Below are 14,455 nucleotides of genomic sequence, written 5' to 3'. Positions count from 1 at the left end.
TGATTGTTGATAATTGAATATAATAAATGTATTATTGTGGGTTGAAAACCTTATATGCTCACCAGGCTCCCAAGCCTGACCCACTCAGTTTTCTTTGTATCACAGGTATCAATACGAAGACATATTTCACTGAGAGAATAAGGGAGATGTAAATCATTAGTGTAAATAAATGTAAGTTCTGTTTATGCTTATGTGTCTGTATCGGAACATGACATCCCAAGATTTTGTTATATAATGAAAATACTTTTCTTTAAGAAATGCTTTGATAAATCCTTATCATATTTATTTTGGGGACAAATTCCGCAACAATTTTCTTTAAACGACTACTCTGATTTTAAAAACAAAGCATAAACAAATCGGTCTTTTCTGGCCATGAAATTGGGGATGTCACAGTTGGTATCAGAGCATTAGTTTAAGCGAACTAGGAATTTGTTGGATTTCTAGACTTAAACTTAGTATGCTAAGTGGAGATTGTGAGATGTGTGTCTGATAAATTTTAGACACGAGCACTAGTTTATTTTAGGAAAGTTGCCTAAAATGCTTTTATGTGCTAAATGTTATATGTTGCCATATATGATATTATTTGTTCGGATCTACGGTTTGTTGCCAACCGGATCTGAAGGTTTATGTGTTTAGGATTCTAAGCGTATTGTATACGATATTAGAACTAGCATGTAATCGTTTGGAGTAATAAGGTGAAATTATTCGGTGTGTAGATAAAAAAAATGGTGAGAACAAGAAGCGGAGTTGGAAATGCTGATGAAAACAGGAATCAACCGCCTGTAATTCAAAAAGTGTCTATCGTAGCTAATGCACCTGAGCCGATAACAATGGCTGGTGTACAAATGATGATTCAAATGATGTTGGATCGTCAGATGGAAGAAACAAGACGCCTGCTTAGGCAGAATCGTGAAGAACCGTCAATTCAAGCAGAAGAGCCCGAGGAGAATGGAGGGCAGTCTGAAGAAGAAAACTTTAGTGGGATCATTGGTCAAGTCGAACAACCAGTGGTTAGACGCAATAACCAGTATGGAGGAAATGATGGTCGTGGGTGCAAGTATAAGGATTTCATGGCATCCAAACCACCATGTCTATCCGGAAGCCCGACGCCGGTGCAAGTTATGGACTGGGTCTCCGAAATGGAGACTATGTTTGAAAGTTGCGAATGCAGCAACAGGCAGAAGACCGCTCTTGCAATTCCTCTATTAAAATCTGGAGTACTGAGCTGGTGGAAGTTATTGGCCGGTTCGATGCCCAAGGGGGAAGCTAGCAAGATGTCTTGGGAGGAGTTCGTGGTACAATTGAAAATGCAATACTGCTCTGAGCAGGATCTCCTGGAAATCAACAATGAGTTCCAGAATCTGAAGAAGGGAAAATTGAGCATCACTGAATATGCCACAAGCTTTACGGAAAAGATGAAGCTTATTCCATACCTAGTTCCAACTGAACTTTCCAAGGTCAACAAGTTTGCCAATGGATTACCAGCGGACTTTGGTCCGATAGTCAAGCAAGCAACCACTTTGAAAGTCGTCATCTGGGCAGCCAAAAATGTTGAAACCCAAATAAAAGAAAAGGGTCAGGAGAGAGCTGAAGTTGGAGAGAAAAGGAAACATGAAGGATCTTCAATAATCAACAAAGAAACCAAATTCTCGAAATCTGGAGGAAGAGATGAAGCTAAGTGGTGCGAGAAGTGTAAAAAGAAACACTTCGGGAAGTGTAGCGAGGATATGACTTGCTACAAATGTGGGAAGACGGGGAATTACGCCAACAAGTGTGCATCCAACAAAAAGGTGTGCTATGGATGTAACGAGGAAGGGCATATTTCTAGAGACTGCCCAAAGAAAAACGCACCACCACAGCCAAGGGCATTCCACATGATCCTCGACGAAGCGAATCAAGAATGAGGAATTTATATCCAAGGATCAACTTATGATGTAGCCAATTAAAGGCATAGTATAGGGTGAACTTGAACTTTTGTGTAATCATTTCAAGTTATATTGTAAACCCTGGTTTTGATATTTATGTGATATTTATGGTTTTAGTACCTGATGTGTTAAATGATTGTGTGATTTTTGTATAGTGACTTGGTTCGACTGAGAGACAATACTTGGGACGAGTATGAGTAGGTGTGAAAGGTAGTAGATGCATATACTACCGGAAGCACAGGACTCGCACTTGGATCAGGGAAAGTCACAAGGTTACCAAGAAGCTAGTGATTGATTCCATTTTATTCTGGTATGTCATTACCATTGTTTCGGTAATGACTAGTAAGATGGTTCTTGTTCCGACCCTAGTGGTCATGTTTAAATTTGAGTTCGACTACGAGGAGTATGTTACGTGGTCTAGAGGACCAAGTTAGATGTAACATCTGACTTAAGTCAGAAGGTTGAAGTTAATGCGATTGATAGTGTCGCGCTCGTTGTTAAAAGAAGTTTGTAGGCAGAAATGCTACATGCTGATATGTCATTATATCACATTAGAATATGAAGGAAGGTATATTCCATTTTGGAATTTAACTCTAAGAGACCTGAGTCTAAGCATTACATCATGCGATGAGAGGTCAGTAGAGCACGACCCATCGGTCTGTTACAATAGATAAAGGAAAGTATTTATCCTGAGAAGAAGAAGGAGTCCTCAATAAGGACCTATTTTGTAACTCGAAGGTTACGATTGAAAGCCCAACATAGTACGAAGAGCAGGTGCAAGATTGAGCATCACGGTGATTAATTAGGATGGAAGGATGACATATGGAATCATTATACAAGCCCTATTTCGTTGATGATTCCGGGACGTAATCATCCCAAGGGGAAGATAATTGTAACGCCCGTAGATCAGGGCTAGTCAATTTAAAGACGATAAGCGTCAAAAATGAGTTTCTGATAGAATATTATTTAGAATGAATAATCTTAACTAGGTTATAGTATATGTTACAAGGATTCCGTACATATAAAGAACGTCGAAATCCGAATTATAACAAAGAAGTTATGACCTGTCGAAGTTTCGCGACAGAACCGGCACGACGTTGAATGACGTAAAAAGTGAATTTATGTTAGAGCGATATTTAGCCTTAGCAATCTAAACGAAAGTCGTAGATTTCGTTAAACCGAGAGCGTGCATAAAAGGAACGCCCAAATCTGACTTCGTATGAGGAAGTTGTGATTTTTCTAAGTTTCGACTTAGCGGTATGCAGCCCGAATACTCGATTTGAGATCGAACGGTTTTTAGCCGAAACAATCTAAATGAGAATCGAAGATCTCGTTGTTAGTAGCGAAACGATGAAAAGTTAGGCGAGAACGGACGTCAGACGAAGAAGTTATGAATTTATAACAAAGTTTTTCTATCCCGGCCTTCTAAAAATAAATAATAAAAATAAAAGTCAAAATTAGAATGAAAGTTATAGAGTATGGTCTGACATTCGCGTGGATATAAAGAACGTCGAAAACGAAGCTCGTATGCGAAAGTTACGCAATTTAGAAGTTCGACGAGTCAATTACACCCCGCGTAATTTGAGTACGCCCCGCGTACCTAGGCGGATGCAAGTTGCCTGACCAATACTCGAGTGCCACAGATCGACGCATGCAGTGACATCAAAGTACGCCCCGCGTAACCGATTACGCCCCGCGTACTGAGTACGCCCTGCGTAATTTGAGATTACGCACCGGGTAATCCCAGACCCTCAGCCTATAAATAGAACTCGAAATCAGCCATTTTCTCTTGTTCAAACTCTTCCCTCTCTCTAAGTTTTGCCTCGATTTGCGTGCCAATCATACCCCGAAGCCCCGGTAATATTTCCGAGCCCCGAAGCAAGATCCGAAGCCCCGAGGATCCCGAAGAGCGTTATTCCCGAGCCAAAGCGCTGCCCGCGAGGAGTCGGTTTTTGTGAAGATCTTCCAGATCTACGGAGAAACACTACTTCTGCAAGCCGTAGTGCTGCCCGATCATCTTCTGATCAGGTGAGTGTATAGTCACTTTCATCTTACACATAAATATGAAGTATTTCATAAAATACGTGTTATGTGTATATTTATATATATTGTTGTTTATATGGGTGAGTGCATAGTTACTTTTTTCTAATACATAAATATAAAGTATTAGCTATGAAATACGTGCTATGTGTTATATATTAATTATCTATTTGAGATGGATTTGGAATTGATGTTTTTATACGAGTGTTAAATGATTTAAATTGTGTTTGTATTTATATCTACAAAAATGTTGGGTAGAACATGGGTAGATGGAATAGTTGGTGACGATGCGACTTCGTGCCTATTGAGTAAGCCTTGGTGACGATGCGACTTCGTGCCTATCTGATAAACCTTGGTGACGATGTGACTTCGTGCCTTTTGTGTAAACCCAGGTGACTATGAGACGTAGTGCCTATTGTGTAAACCCTGGTGACTATGAGACGTAGTGCCAATTGTATAAACCCAGGTGACTATGAGACGTAGTGCCTATTGTGTAAACCCTGGTGACTATGAGACGTAGTGCCAATTGTATGAACCCTGGTGACTATGCGACGTAGTATAAACCGTGGTAGCAAATGGACTGTGTGCCAGTTCCTTAGGTAAACCCTTAGGAATGAATGAAAAAAGTATAATCGATTCTTAGGGTAAAACCTTAATAAATAAAGAAGATAATGGGGATGAGTATTTGGGTTGATTGTTGATAATTGAATATAATAAATGTATTATTGTGGGTTGAAAACTTTATATGCTCACTAGGCTCCCAAGCCTGACCCACTCAGTTTTCTTTGTATCACAGGTATCAATACGAAGACATATTTCACTGAGAGAATAAGGGAGATGTAAATCATTAGTGTAAATAAATGTAAGTTCTGTTTATGCTTATGTGTCTGTATCGGAACATGACATCCCAAGATTTTGTTATATAATGAAAATACTTTTCTTTAAGAAATGCTTTGATAAATCCTTATCATATTTATTTTGGGGACAAATTCCACAACAATTTTCTTTAAACGATTACTCTGATTTTAAAAACAAAGCATAAACAAATCGGTCTTTTCTGGCCATGAAATTGGGGATATCACATGAATTATATTGTGATTTTTGTTTTTTAAATTGTAAATTGACTGCATTAAACTGTGAATTTTCTATTTAAACTGTGAATAAACTATAATAAGGTGTAGGTTTTTAATGAATTTGGTGTTAAAGTATAAATAATTTATTTATAAATGTTTGTATTAATTTTCTTGTGAATATATTTATTGTTTGTATTGTATAAATATGCAAGAATGAATTAGTTTTTTTTTAATTATTTTGTATTAAACTCTAAATAAGTAAACTAATTGGTTTATTAAATTGTAAATATAGTATTTTAGTTGTCAATTAACGATTTTATATATACAGATCTTATTTGGAAGGAATGATGATTGCGACGATGACACATGTGGTTGGCGGTGGCGTGTGATAGTTAGTGGTGGTAGAGTTTGAGTTTGACTTCTTTAAATATGTGAATTAGTGGATAATAGATTGGATTATGTTATATTTTTGAATTATATGTATTAAACTAAAAATGGATTGTATTAAGTTGTATATCTTATATAAATTTTGTTATAAAATATAAATGAAGGTATGCATGAATGTATTAAATTGTGTATTATTAAATTAATATGTTTATTAAAATTTGATTATGGTATTTTAAATTGTGAATATATTGTATACACAATATATCTTTTAAACAAATCTACAGTTTAGAAAAAGGAAAATTGAATTTGTCATAGCATAATTCTATTTTTTTTATTAAAATTTTGTATATTTAGCTGCAAAAATAAAAATGGATATTCGTTAAAAAATATTACCAAAGAAATGAGAGCTATAATGTTTATTTTATTAAGTTATGAATATGACCAGAAAATTACCATTAAATTTGGTATAGATTTGGTGACGGTTCGACGGTGGTCCGACGGTAATCCAACAACAAGTCGCAATTAACTGTAAACTAAGGAATGAAATTTGTTTCTTAATATAATAATAATGTTTGATTTGCCAAAATGTCCTTAATGAAAACATTTTAAAAAATAGTTTTTAGGGTTCTTAACATTTTTGGGTTCTCATTGAACCACTCCCTATATATATATATATATATATATATATATATATATATATATATATATATATATATATATATATATATATGTCCCTATCTGATAAATGAATAGGGTTAATCTCATTCTGCCATGTGTCAAGCTATTAAATCAAGAATACGCAATATGTCATTGTTTTGGTTCTCCAATTTGAATATCATTTTAGAGTAAATTACACGAATAGTCCCTATGGTTTTGGTTAATTTGCGCGCTTGGTCCCTATAACTTATTTTTTAACTCGAAAGATCCTTACTGTTTGTTTTTGTTACGCGGTTGGTCCCTATTATTTGTTTTTGTTACACGTTTGGTCTTTGTCTTATCTAAAAATACTATTATTTAAATAGGGAAAAAATGTGGGGTATGTAAGGTAAGGTGGGGCGATGGGGTTGGGGGTGTGTTTATTTGAATAAATTAGAAAATCAAGATAAAAATAGTCTTTTTAGGTAAGATAGGGATCAAGCACATAACAAAAACAAACAGTAAGGACCTTTCAATTAAAAAAAAAATAAGTTAGGGACCAAATATGCAAATTACCCTAAACCATAGGGACCATTCGTATAATTTAGTCCTGATTTTACAACTCATACTTATAAATTCTTATATGGCAACAAAATATGTCAAAATATGTGAATATTACCCACCGCACATATCCCCCGATTAAGAGATATTTACCTAATTTTGTTACACTTATTATGCTTACATTTTCAAGAAAGTCAAGAAATATTAATGTTAGTAGATTTTGAGATTTTTCAACGTTACGTGAGATATATTAGACCCGCATATGTGTTAAAATATCCATGGTTTAATTTTTTTTTACGAATTTATAAGTTTTTTAATTACAATTGTTTTTGTCGTATGAAAAAAAACTTCATAAGTGCAGAACACATTTTTCCGCTTATTTACCATGTGTATGCATATCAAATCCCTGAATTCTTGGAAATTAGCAAAATTACAAAGAAATTAAAGATATATCAAAATTAACAAACATAATTCATCATTCAAAAATCTAAAATACGGTAATGATAAGCTAATCTTAATATCTATTGAATACTTTTCATATCAATATTACCTTCCTTGTCACCAATGTACAACACCTAGAACGATTTCAATACCTTTTGTTTTACAATGACAATTAACAAGACCCAAGGACAATCCTTATCTAAGGTTGGTTTGTTTTTGAAATATCCAATTTTTACACATGGTTAATTGTATGTTGCCCTATCTAGAGTTCAAAGTAAACAATGATTAAAATAGTTAATTTTAAATAAGGATGATAGATTTACAAATAAAACTTCTAATGTTGATTATGAAGAAATTTTTAGAAATTTGTAAATTGTTTGTAAAATATTATTTCTCATAACATGTTTTATTATTATTGTTAATAAGACTTTGTTAATTTTTCTTTTATAATTCCTTATTTTTTTTTAATAATATATGTTTATTTTAACAACTTAATTTTCTGATTTATATACCAATTTTAATTTTGTAACCGTGGTTCTCATTGGTTGTAAACTAGTGTGTGTGTGTGTATATATGTATATATATAAAGAGAGAGAGAGAGAGAGAGAGAGAGATAGGTTCAGGTATTTAAAGTAATTATTATGTTGTTGTATGCATAAATGTGGGTCAATCAAAATTAAATAAAAAATTAAATAATTAAATAAACAAATAAGGTAATTTAGTAATTTGTTTAATAACTTCCAAAAATAATCCCTAGAATCATGGTATTGAGTTTTAACCTAATATATACGGTTTAAATCTCGTTCCCTCACCTCCGACCGATCCCATCATGAGGAATCTCGTAGGTGGCTAATCCATTTCTTTCTGATCGATGGCGAAGAGGGTATCTTAGGGGACTGACGAGGCCAAAGAGGGAGATGGGAAGGAGCAGCGAGGTTGCGTTCTTGCTCTCCGTCGATAGGGTGCGATGGAGTAAAAGGATGCATAACAAACTCATACAGCGACACAAACCTACGCCTCCACTTCTCTCGGTCGTTGCCTCTCAAGCAAGCCCTCACCGATGTTAGCCAATATTCTCCCCTATGAACCACCTGTCGGAGACCGTCGCACTCAACAGCTAAGGTTAGTTTTTGTCCGATTTTCCCGTTGTCGAGTCCTCCCTGATGTTGATTTTTTTAGTAACTTTCACTCTTTCTTCTTTTCCCTGGTTTCTGTTATATTTCTTTGTTGTTCTATCAATTGATGCATAACAAATTCATAAAACAGCTCTAAAATAGAATGAAATGTGAATCTTTTAGGGTTTATGCAGCAACTTCTTTCAGCTTCCAATAGGTTCTGTATGCATTGCAGATCTTCAATTCAAAGGAAAATGGAACGGAGGAAGTGGCCTAAGTCATAGTTCGATTCCTCTTCTTGATATTGTTGTTCTTTCTCTCTCATCTGTGTTCTCACTTCAGATTTCATGAGATGTGTATTACTGCTGATAATAAAACAAAAGGGGGCTTTCAGTTTACACACAAACAATAAAAAGACCACAAGTTATTTGTAAATAAAAGATAAAACTGAAATATGGAGGATTTATATTCTATAACAATTTTTGTTCATTATGTGACTTTGAATTTCAAACCCCAAATTTTCTATTATGTAACACTTTGCTTGTATATGTGTTTGTGTTTCAGTTTTCAATTGAACCTATATCTTATTCTTAAGATGCTTATATGATAACTGGAGCAATTTGAAGGTGTGTTGTTTGTTCAACTCTGTAACAGTTTGAAGGTGCTATCTTAGGTTATGGAACAATGTTAAACCAATGAAGTTTAAACTTCAAATGGGTTTTTTTTATTTGATTTGATTTCAATAAATAGAATGGAAGTTTGGGTTCATTGTTTGACAAAAATCAAAGAAATTTTGGATTTTTTTTTAGGTTTATTTTCTAATTCTTTCAAGGTGTAGTATTTTTGGTGAATTTGGAATTTGTTCTGATTGTCTAATTTTTGCAGGAAATTGAAAGTTGTTTTGATGCACACCAAGCGCTCACTAAAATGCTTCAACTGAATGATATTTTTTCGTTTATAGTATTCTATAAGAAAAGAATGTTTTTTATGATAATCATGAACATATTCTGTTAGAATGCGACAAATTAATATAACTATTGGTAATGAATTCCAATTCTATCAAAATGGAATCACGAATTCCAATTATGTTGGAATGGATTATCGATATTTTCTCACTAATTTATTCAATGGATTTGTTTCCACAAAAGTTGATGCTTAAAGAATAGACCACGAAATTTGAACAACACCTCTTAGCAACATTATTCTTTTAGAATGAATTAGTGTTATTTGTTAGATTTTGACGTTTTTTTTCCCGATTTGAAAGCTTTTTAATTTTATTCTTTAACAATAAATGTAATTCTTAGCAATTGTTACATTTATTCTTTAACAATTAATATAATTTTTGTTTTAATTCTTCAATTGCTGGTTCGAAAATTTGTTATTTTACAAGAAATATGTTCAAGAATATTTTTATTATTTTATCGTTCTAGAATATTTTTATTTTTGAACATACTCAAACATATTCTATCAGAATTTCCGAATTAAAAACCTTTTAATTCATAAAATCGGATTTTTAAAATTAACAGAATCTATGATCCCTTAAAATATGCAACTTTATTATATATATATATATATATATATATATATATATATATATATATATATATATATATATATATATATATATATATAATTGACTAAAATACCCTTCTAGTTAAATTAGATGGTATTTTTCGATTGTTTTTAATTAAATAATATTTATTAATCACTTTCTTAAAATAAGTAAAATGATTGACCCACATTTATGAATACAATAACACAATAATTACTTTGAATAGAATAAACTAAGCCTATATATATATATATATATATATATATATATATATATAGAGAGAGAGAGAGACTGAGAGAGAGAGAGAGAACCAGGTTCATGTATTTTAACTATTTATTGTGTGAGTGTAGGAATTAATATGGACCAATCATTTCAAAAACCTACACAAGGGTAATTTTGTAATCTTAGCTCTTAATTATTTATAGAAAACTCTTAAATTAATTATATCCCTTTAAATTCGAAATCGGTTTTATTCACGCCGCATCTTCATTAACCTAGAAACCCACAATCAAATAAGAAGACCAAAATGGCCTACCAACACCATCTACCACAACCGACCCACCTTCATCTGATTTTCGATTTCTAATATGCCCTAGATTGAAATTGTGAATTTGTAGTATTGAGAGGACGACAAAGAGAGTGAGAGAGATCTTCATTCATCTCGGATCTGATAGGGAATTGAAAGGACGATCATGGGCTCCAACACCAGTCATCGCCGGTTGTAGCAGAGTTCGCTCCTTCCTTTTACTATCAATTCTTTTATCTACTCCAATCTCGATTCTGATTTTATCCAACCTTCTATTCACCTCTCATCCGTATTGTTTGAAGCTTGCATGAAATCATACATTTGAATCTCCCTGTTGCACGCGTTGTTCTTGGAAATGCAATTAGAATTGCTCCCAAAGATAAGGTTCGGTCTAAATGGTTGGATAAAGTGCATAATCCCCTCTCTTCTCTGTTAATTTTTTATAAGCATTTGAAATTAGAGTTCCCTCATTGCCCTGGTGTTATATATGGATCATATACTCTTGGCTAAGACTCTTTGTGTTATTATTTTCTTGGTTGTCTATTTATAATTGTGTGTTGAATCAGTCTCACACAACCTAACTACATATATAATGCATTAGTCTCTTCTTGCCTGATCCAGGTGTTTTGAGCGTGGGAATAGGAATTGGAGTCAAAATTCGAATGAGGGAAGGTGGTGAGTAGCTGGACTGGTGGTGATGATTCATCAGGTTTTCCCCCTATTTTGATAGAATTCCTTCAATTTGGATGTGAGAACTGTAGCCACTTCAAGATGGAGCACGATCATGAACATGTCAAGGATGCATTATCCCTAATATTACCGAGTAATGATTTATACCCTAAAAAGCATAGGATGTTTCTTAAAATGCATGAAAGACTATACCTATTTTGTATAGGACTGTAGGTTTAGTTAAAGAAGATACATTTGTTTTAAAACATGATATTTGATATCTATTTTGAGTTGTACAAACATTAATTAATTGGGAATGGATAAAAGTTGAAAGCTAGGGATTTGATTTTATTTTTTATTTCTTTTTCACATAATGATCAGGTTAAGTAAAACTTATGAAGTGATTCCAACATAATGCATACGGTAATTGAATCTTGAATTCCAATTCTATCGGAATAGAATCACGAATTCCAATTCTGTTGGAATGAAATATGAATATTTTCTCACTGATTTATGCATGTTCTACAATTATTGGTTATTGGTTTTGGTGCAATTCACAAGTCCACATATTTTTCCAAAGGAATTTAGTTTTTCATTTTTCATTTGCTAATGCATTATTGGATTCTAAACTACGATTTGGTTTTGTTTTTACAGAAGTTGATGCATGAAGAGCGGACCACACAATTGAAAGTGATTCTTAGCAACATTATTCTTTTAGAATGTATTAGTGTCTTTGTTAGATTTTGATGTTTTCTTTTCCGATTTGAAAGTTTTTTTTAGTTTTATTCTTTAACAATAAATGTAATTCTTAGCAATTGTTACCCGTATTCTATAAGAATTAATGTAATTTTTATTTTTATTCTTTAATTGATGGTTCAAGAATTTATTATTCTACAAGAAGTTTTTAAAGTCATGATCAAGAAATAGGTTCAAGAATATTTTTATTTTTTAATATACTCATAAACATATTCTGTTAGAATGTCTGAATTAAAAAAATTATAATTTGTAAAATCAGATTTTTAATATTAATAGAATCTATGATCCCTTAAAATATGCAATTTTCCTTTATTAAATCTATATTAATTAACTAAAATATCCTTATCATTAAATTAGATGATATTTTTCAATTATATTTATTCAATAATATCTTTAATCATTTTTTTAATATAAGTAAAATGATTGGCCCACAATCATTCCTACATCCACACAATAATTAGTTAGAATAGAATAACTTCAACTTATATATATATATATATATATATATATATATATATATATATATATATATATATATATATAGGGCTAAGTTATTTTGTTTTTTTTACATTTATTGTGTGCTAGAATGCACCAATAGGAATTTAGTAAATTAAATAATTATTTAATTAAATAAATATAGATATTAAATGATTTCCATAATTATATGTATATTAACTGATATCCATAATTATAATTCTCTTTTTATGGAAACTAATTAAATTCGTTATTAATGTCAGCAATAACATTCTTTCAGAATGAATTCACATCTAGCTTTTTATATATGAGTTCATATTTTGTTTCAGGGCTCACTCACTTAAAATATAATAAAGTTGAATATAATATGAAGAACGAGAGTGTATTCTACTAAAATACACTCTCATTCTGCTGGAATACACTCTCATTCTTCTAGCTATGAATTTATTCTGAAAGAATATTATTGTTGGCATTAATAACGAATTTAATTGGTTTCTATATAAATGAGTTATAAATATAGATAGCATTTAATATACATATAATTAATACTAAATTCCTATTGGTGCATTCATGCACATAATAGATGTGAAAAACATTTGAACCTACCTCTCTCTCTCTCTCTCTCTCTCTCTATATATATATATATATATATATATATATATATATATATATAGAGAGAGAGAGAGAGAGAGAGAGAGAGGTAGGTTGAATATTATAAAAGCTAGATAGGAGTTAAAAAAGAATAACAATTATATAAGGATAACCAACAATTAGTTTTGTACCAAAAAAAATCCAATTTTTATATTCATATCGATTTATTTTTTTATTAAACAATTAAACATGTAAAGAGGGACATTTTTATTACGAGTTTAAATAAGTAAAATTTATGTTTGGGTGAAAATAGATTTGGCTTATTGGGAAAGTGAAAAAAAAAAAAAAAAAAAAGCTCCTTTTTGTTTCTTATCATAATTGCATGTTGGCATGAAATTAGGATAAAAAAAATAAATAAATAAATAAATAAAGCCAAAGGACGTTGTAAATTTGTAGTGTGGGGATGGGCATGTTTCATGTTTCATGTTTCAACTTTCAACCACATGCATATCAATTATGGCATATGTGTCTACTCTTTTTTGGAAATTAGCTCAATAGTGTTTAAAAGTATAGTATAATTTGCTAATCTTATTTAATGATCTTAATTTAAGTCAAGTAAAAAAATGGAAGACCGTATATTTTCATTACATATTTAAATAGAAAAAGTTTCAGAAACATATACATATGCAATATTCCAATTTTAACCTTGATAGAAACCATATAAATTCGGTTAACAAATATATGTCACCTTCAAAATATACAATTATCGAATTAAACGTGTTAAACCTTTAGCACAATGAAATACATAAATAGTTTAATAATATCAAAAGAATTCTAGCCCAAAGATATCTTGAAATACATAAATAGTTTAATAATATCAAAGGAATTCTAGCCCAAAAATAGTTTAATAATATCACAGGAATTCTAGCCCAAAGATATCTTGAGGTTGAATATTCAAATCATGCTTGAGACTTAGATAGAATAGAAATATAGAATAGAAGTAGTTAGAGTAGATTGAATTTATAATAAATAAATAAAATAAAATAAACAAGGTAATTTCCAAAAAGAACTTTTGAGGCTCCACTTTATTATCATTTGGGTCAGGCTTGGGCTACCCTTGGTGGGTTTCGCCTCCTCTTGCTTTCTTGGTTGTTCGGTTGAAACTGAAACGTGAAGGATGAAGCCCAGTAGGTATTATGACGGTGGACTGTGGACTCTGGTGTGTTTGTTAAATGGCCAGAAAAAAGGCCACCATTTTAAGTTTTAACAAAGCCTTTTTTAATATAATATAACATAAATTTTATTCTCTCTAAAATGCAATATATGGATATTTTTATCTATAATATATTGTGTAATATTCTAATAAATTCTTGGAAATTTTCTTATTAAAAAACTCTTGAAGTCTTGGAAATGATGTTATGTCACCATTAATGAAATAAACCTTTCTTACATAAAAATTTAGTTGAATTTTATTTTATTCTTAAACAATAGGTTATGACCTATGAAAACATGATCGGTTTGATTAATTTTTTTATCGAGACAAAAATGAAATAATGACAATAACAAATGCATTGTATTCTTGATTGTAAGTAATCATAAATCTACTATAATAAATAAAAAAATATTTCTGTCACTTATCACATTCTTATGTATTTTGACATATGTAATTGCGTGGTTAATTTTTAGAAATTAATTTTCACTTGTTAATT

The 14,455-nt window shown here is 31.6% G+C and overlaps 1 long non-coding RNA gene across 1 annotated transcript; it reads left to right on the top strand.

Annotated features, from left to right (window-relative positions):
- The first annotated feature begins 10,245 nt into the window (after positions 1 to 10,245).
- On the top strand, positions 10,246 to 11,784 carry LOC145069956 (uncharacterized). The gene is made up of 3 exons (XR_013689749.1): positions 10,246 to 10,640; positions 10,878 to 11,079; positions 11,580 to 11,784. It is a non-coding gene; the product is annotated as an uncharacterized LOC145069956 (long non-coding RNA).
- Positions 11,785 to 14,455: the final 2,671 nt, after the last annotated feature.

The sequence above is a fragment of the Lactuca serriola genome, chromosome 8, assembly GCF_051521515.1.
Source record: "Lactuca serriola cultivar US96UC23 chromosome 8, Lser_US96UC23_V15, whole genome shotgun sequence".
NCBI lineage: Eukaryota > Viridiplantae > Streptophyta > Magnoliopsida > Asterales > Asteraceae > Lactuca > Lactuca serriola.
The sequence above is the reverse complement of the archived record's forward strand: the minus strand, read 5'-3'. Positions and strand labels throughout refer to the sequence as shown.